Source organism: Grampus griseus, assembly GCF_964374135.1.
Source record: "Grampus griseus genome assembly, chromosome: 1".
NCBI classification, from domain to species: Eukaryota; Metazoa; Chordata; class Mammalia; order Artiodactyla; family Delphinidae; genus Grampus; species Grampus griseus.
In genome coordinates, this window is record NC_139017.1 from 99,598,846 (window position 1) to 99,604,549 (window position 5,704).

General features: G+C 41.8%; 1 pseudogene across 1 annotated transcript; it reads right to left on the bottom strand.

The window, feature by feature from the left end:
• Positions 1-1,158: 1,158 nt before the first annotated feature.
• Positions 1,159-1,883, bottom strand: LOC309827128 (pyridoxal phosphate phosphatase PHOSPHO2-like; annotated as a pseudogene). Its single transcript has one exon. The product of its transcript is annotated as a pyridoxal phosphate phosphatase PHOSPHO2-like (transcript).
• Between the last annotated feature and the right edge of the window lie 3,821 nt (positions 1,884-5,704).

A 5,704-nucleotide genomic window follows, 5' to 3' on the forward strand; every position in this document is an offset into this window, starting at 1 on the left:
CTCCATGGCATGTGGGATCTTCCCAGACCGGGTCACGAACCCGTGTCCCCTGCATTGGCAGGCAGACTCTCAACAACTGAGCCACCAGGGAAGCCCGATATCTTCTTCTTGTATTGATCCTTTTATCATTATACAGTGTCCTTCTTGATCTTTCTTTATGGCTTTTGTTTTGAAGTCTATTTTGTCTGATATGAGTATTGCTACCCCCACTTTCTTGTCATTTCCATTTGCATGAAATATCTTTTTCCATCCCCTCACTTTCAATCTATAAGTGTCTTTCACCCTAAAGCGGGTCTCCTTTAGGCAGCATATTGTAGGTTCTTGTTTTATTATCCAATCTCCCAGTCTTTTGATCACAGCATTTAGTCCACTGACATTAAAGTAATTATCTACAAGTATGTACTTATTGTCTTTTTTTTTTTTTGCGGTACGCGGACCTCTCACTACCGTGGCCTCTCCCGTTGCAGAGCACAGGCTCCAGACGTGCAGGCTCAGCAGCCATGGCTCACGGACCCAGCTGCTCTGCGGCATGTGAGATCCTCCCGGACCAGGGCACGAACCCGTGTCCCCTGCATCAGCAGGCGGATTCCCAACCACTGTGTCACCAGGGAAGCCCCTTATTGCCTTTTTTGTTTTGTTTTGTTTTATTTTTTGCGGTGCGCGGGCCTGTCACTGCTGTGGCCTCTCCCATTGCGGAGCACAGGCTCTGGACGCACAGGCTCAGCAGCCATGGCTCACGGGCCCAGCCGCTCCATGGCATATGGGATCTTCCCGGACCGGGGCACGAACCCGTGTCCCCTGCATTGGCAGGTGGACTCTCAACCACTGTGCCACCAGGGAAGCCCCCCTTATTGCCTTTTGAAATCTGTTTTCCAGTTGATTTTGTATTTCTTCTTTGCTCCTTTCTTCTTTTTCTTTTTCCTTTTGTGGTTTGATGGTTTTCTTTTGTATTATGCTTGAGTTCCTTTCTTTCTGGTTTTATGAATCTATTGTATGTTTTTGATTTGTGGTTACCCTGATTTTCAAGTATGTTAACCCATAACTATATCTACTTCCTTTAGACTGGTAGTCATATAAGCTCAAACACATTCTAAAAGATCTACAATTTCTTAGTCCTCTTCCCCACATTTTGTGATTTTTTTTTTAATTGCTGGTATATTACTCCTTTATTAGAAATTGTAAATGAGAAATTATTTCAACACCTGAAGACCAAGATACAACAAAGACTCCATAGGCTCAAGATTTTGACACATCCTAGAAAGAGTTTTCTGTAAAGTATATCCTTTCTGTGGCTGGGCAACATCATTCTTCTTTAAGAAGGTTACTGGGCAGACATCGTTTCTGCCATCACCTATATAAACAATTCGTGTATAATTCACTCCTCATTGTAACTGTTTACCTACAAATTCTACCAAAACTACATTTTTGCAACGACTTTTGGGGCACCTAGTGCAAGAATGAGCATGATAATTTTCCACAGTGAGATGACCATTGCTATAAAAAGCTGCTGGATTTGTAAAGACTTTACCAAACACGTCATGAAAATTGGTAGCTTCTAAAACCCAATCTATGAAGCCTGAATTTGAATCTGAAATAATGATCCAGTCAAATTTATCCTTGTACTTTCTTATAAAGTTTAAAAGTTCCACCACCCCTGGAGTGAAAGGCATTGATATCATTGCTCTTTTCATTTCATCTTCTCTTACACCTTCATCTCCCAAATACTTAAAGACTCTGCCCATAAATTCTGTCCACAATCCTTTTTCATAAGAATCTTGTACTTCAATAGGAAGCTCTTTCTCTGGAGCACACTGTACAATCCAGGTGTCACTATTATCATCTATGATTATATTGTCAAAGTCAAAAACCAACAAAATTTTCATGGCTCCAGAAACAGATTTAGGTTACCCCAATTTAGTATTTCCAAGACAATTAATCTTACTTCAGCATGGAGCTTCAGTTAAACAGTCATGACAATCTTCAGTTTTAAACACCAGCCAGTTTCTAACCAAAATTACTCCTATTCTATATGCAAGGGAAAAAGTCTTCTGGTTCCAAGCAAAGGAATGGAGACTTCTTAACTCCAGCATTATTACAATGGCTCATCTGATAGAAAACCTGCCGGGTACATCCCGAAACCAGAGACAAGGACCTGGTCGGTTGTCGTTCCCAGGGAGGTGCACGTTGGATGCTGATGGGAGCACCGGGCCGGACCCGGCCAGGTCCCCAGGGCTCATCACTGACCCAGGCCAGAGATCCGCAACCATTCTGGCCTCGGTGCCGCTCCCAAGGACTCTGTCCTCAGGCCTCCTCTGGGTGCCTACGGGTGAGGGCCGCCCCACTCACACTCTGGGCCATGTTTTGTGATTTTGATGTCCTATTTTACATCTTCATGTTTATCCTTTTGCTGTTCATTGTAGTTATAATCACTTTCACAGAATTTTTTGATTATTTTTTAATCTGTGTACTGACTTATTTAAGTGATCTTCAATCCTTTTATATATTTGCCTTTCCTATTGTAACTTTCCCTTTCCTATAGATTCTTGCTTCTTTTCTATTTAGAGAAGACCTTTCAATATTTCTTTTAGGGTAGGTCTAGCATTGCTGTATTCTTTTAGTTTTTACTTGTCTGAGACATTCTTTATCTCTCCTTCTATTCCAAATGATAATCATTCTGGGTAGAGTATCCTAGGTTGCAGGGTTTTCCCTTTCAGAACTTTGAATATTGCCACTTGCCACTCCCTTCCAGCCTGCAAAGTTTCTGTAAAGAAATCAACTGATAGCCTAAAGGAGATACCCTTGTAACTGACTCATTGTTTTTCTCTTGCTGCCTTTAGAATCCTCTCTTTATCTTCAACTTTTGCCATTTTAATTACGATATGTCTTGGAGTAGGTCTGTTTAGGTTCATCTTGTTTGGGACCCTCTATGCTTCCTATACCTGAATATCTGTTTCCTTCTTTAGGTTTGGGAAGTTTTCAGCCATAATTTCTTCAAATACATTTTTGATCCCCATTTCTCTTTCTTCTCCTTCTGGGATTCCATTATGTGTAGATTGGCACACTTTATACTATCCCATAGATCTTGTAAGTTGCTTTCAGTTTTGTTTTTTTTTTTAATTTGTCTTTCTGTCTGCTGTTCTGATTGGGTGATTTCCATTTTTCTATCTTCCAGATCATTTTATTTGTTCCTCTGCATTATTCAGTTTGATATTTATGGTCTTTAGCTTGATTTTCATCTCAGCAGTTGAGTTGTTGAATTTTGACTGGCTTCTCTTTATAGTTTCTAGTTCCTTGTTACAGTAATCTGCATTTCTATCAATAGCCTTTCTTGATTCCTTCAGCATTTTTATTACCTCCTTTTTAAACTTGGGGTCCTGTAGACTGGAGAGGTCTGCTTCATTGTTTGTTCTTCACAGGACTTCTCTTGTTCTTTTAATTGGGAGTAGTTATTCTGCTTTTTTCATTTTACTTATATTTCTTTGACTCTATGAATTTAGGAGAAAGAGTTATATACTGTGGTCTTAAAGGGCTGTTTTTATATGGCAGTGTCCCTGTGTAGCCTGCATGAGTCCAATATTTTTGGTGCGAGGACTGTTTTTGGCATGGATGCCTGCCACATCTTTCCTCAGGGTGTGCTGGCTGTTATCCCCTTGATAGGGGGTGTGATTGGTGTTGTGGTGACCACAGCCTGCACTAGATGTTGGGCGGGGCCTCCCCTTTGCTCCGTGGTTGTCACAGCCCTGTCAGGGGCAGAGTCTGCTCCCCAATTGTTGGAGTAGAATCCACCAGATCTGGTTCTAAGCTGTGGTATGAGGTAGCCGGGACTGGAGCTCTCCTGCTGGGAAAGAAGCAACTGCATGTTCTTCCCCAGGAGCTGTCCACTGGGACATGTGACTCTGTGATGTCGTCTGCCACCTGGTGTGTACGCCTACAAAGTTTGCTGCTGCTTGTGCCTGGACCCGCCTCTGCTATGGGAGCACCAATAATCAGCTCAGGCATTCCTCAGGCAAGCACGCACCCTCATAAAGCTACAGACACGAAGACCTGCCACACCTATGCCCCCACACCCACTGTGGGAGCACTGGTAATCAGCTCAGATTTCAACCCACCTCTGCATGTGCATCCACAAGGTTCACAAGACCTGTGGCAGCCAGATCCACGCCCCGCTGTGAGCACACTGATGATGCGGCTACGGTGGACCCACACCCCTCCCTTCTCATGTTGACAATGGGGATCCTATGGAGGACCCACACTCAGTCCTGCATGCAGTCCCAGTTACAGCCTGGGCCACAATCCAGGCCTTTCGGACTGTTTCCATGCAGCCAAACTGAGTCCTCTCCCTAGGCCTGTCCACTGAAGCCCAAGTTTCAGCACTTAGTTGCTACACACACCAGCAGGCACATATCTCAGGCTGGGAAGCGTGCCAACATGGCCAGGGCCAGATGTGCTGGTCTCACAGAGAACTTTCTTGCAACTTTGGTTGTATGAGATCTTCTGCAAGCTTTCAGTACATATTCTGTGAGAATTGTTCCACATGTAGATGTATTTTTGATATATTTGTGCGAGGAGGTGAGCTCTATATCTCTCTACTCCACCATCTTGATCTCTCCCTCAAAAAAATTTTTTAACATCAGATTTTAGAAAACAAGAAAAAGTTGGAGAGAGGGAATATAGAGATAGACACAGACAGATAGGGATAGAGACAGAGAGGAGACAGAGATAGAGATGTCCATTTCTAGTCATTGCCAGTGAGAAGTAGTCTCACTTCTCACATTTTCATGTGATCATGCTTTGTACTGATTTATTTCTTTTTCTTTCTCTTTGAGTTTAAGTTGATTCTCAATGGTTGGATATAGAGTCACTAAGATTCTTTCTACATTTTTCTCAGTGCGTAATTATTACAACTCGAGGACTTGGAATCTGTCCAAGATTCCAACCCATTTAAGCAGCCTTGCCCTATCTACATGCCCCACACTATACACCAATCTCTTCTACTCTCTTTTCAGACCTAGATGTCCTGATCCAAAGCACAGATTATATTTTTTATATAATTATTTTCCATTTTGGAGAAAAGAAAGCATGAAACTTACAGAAGAATTGCAAATACAAAGAACCTTTTCTTTGAATGATTTTAGAGTAAGTTGCTGACCTGATGCTCTTTCACCCCAGAAAACTTTTATACATGTTTCCTACCAACACGTTCTCTCACATAACCATAATCAGGACATTAACATTAATACATTACTACTATCTAATCCTCAGAATCCCCTTCAAGTTCCACCAATTGTCCCAATAATGTCCTTTAGATCAGAAAGATACAGTTCAGAATCATACATGGCATTTAGCTTTCATGTCTCACCTATCTCCTTCAGTCTGGAAAAGCTATTCAGTCTTTCTTTCACACTTATGACCTCAACATTTGTGACGATCACAAGCCAGTTATTTAGCAAATGTCCCTCCATTTGGTTTTTTCTGTTGTTTTTCATGAAGCAGGTTATGCATCTTTGACAGGAATATCGCAGAAGTGATGCTGTATTCTTCTCATTGCATCTTATCAGGTAGAACACAATTTTGATTTGTCTCATTAATGATGTTTACTTTGATTACTTGATTGAGTTGGTATCTGCTAGGATTCTCCACTGAAGTTACTCTTTCTCCCTTTGTAATTAATAAATTGCTAAATACACTGATATTGAAAAGCAGT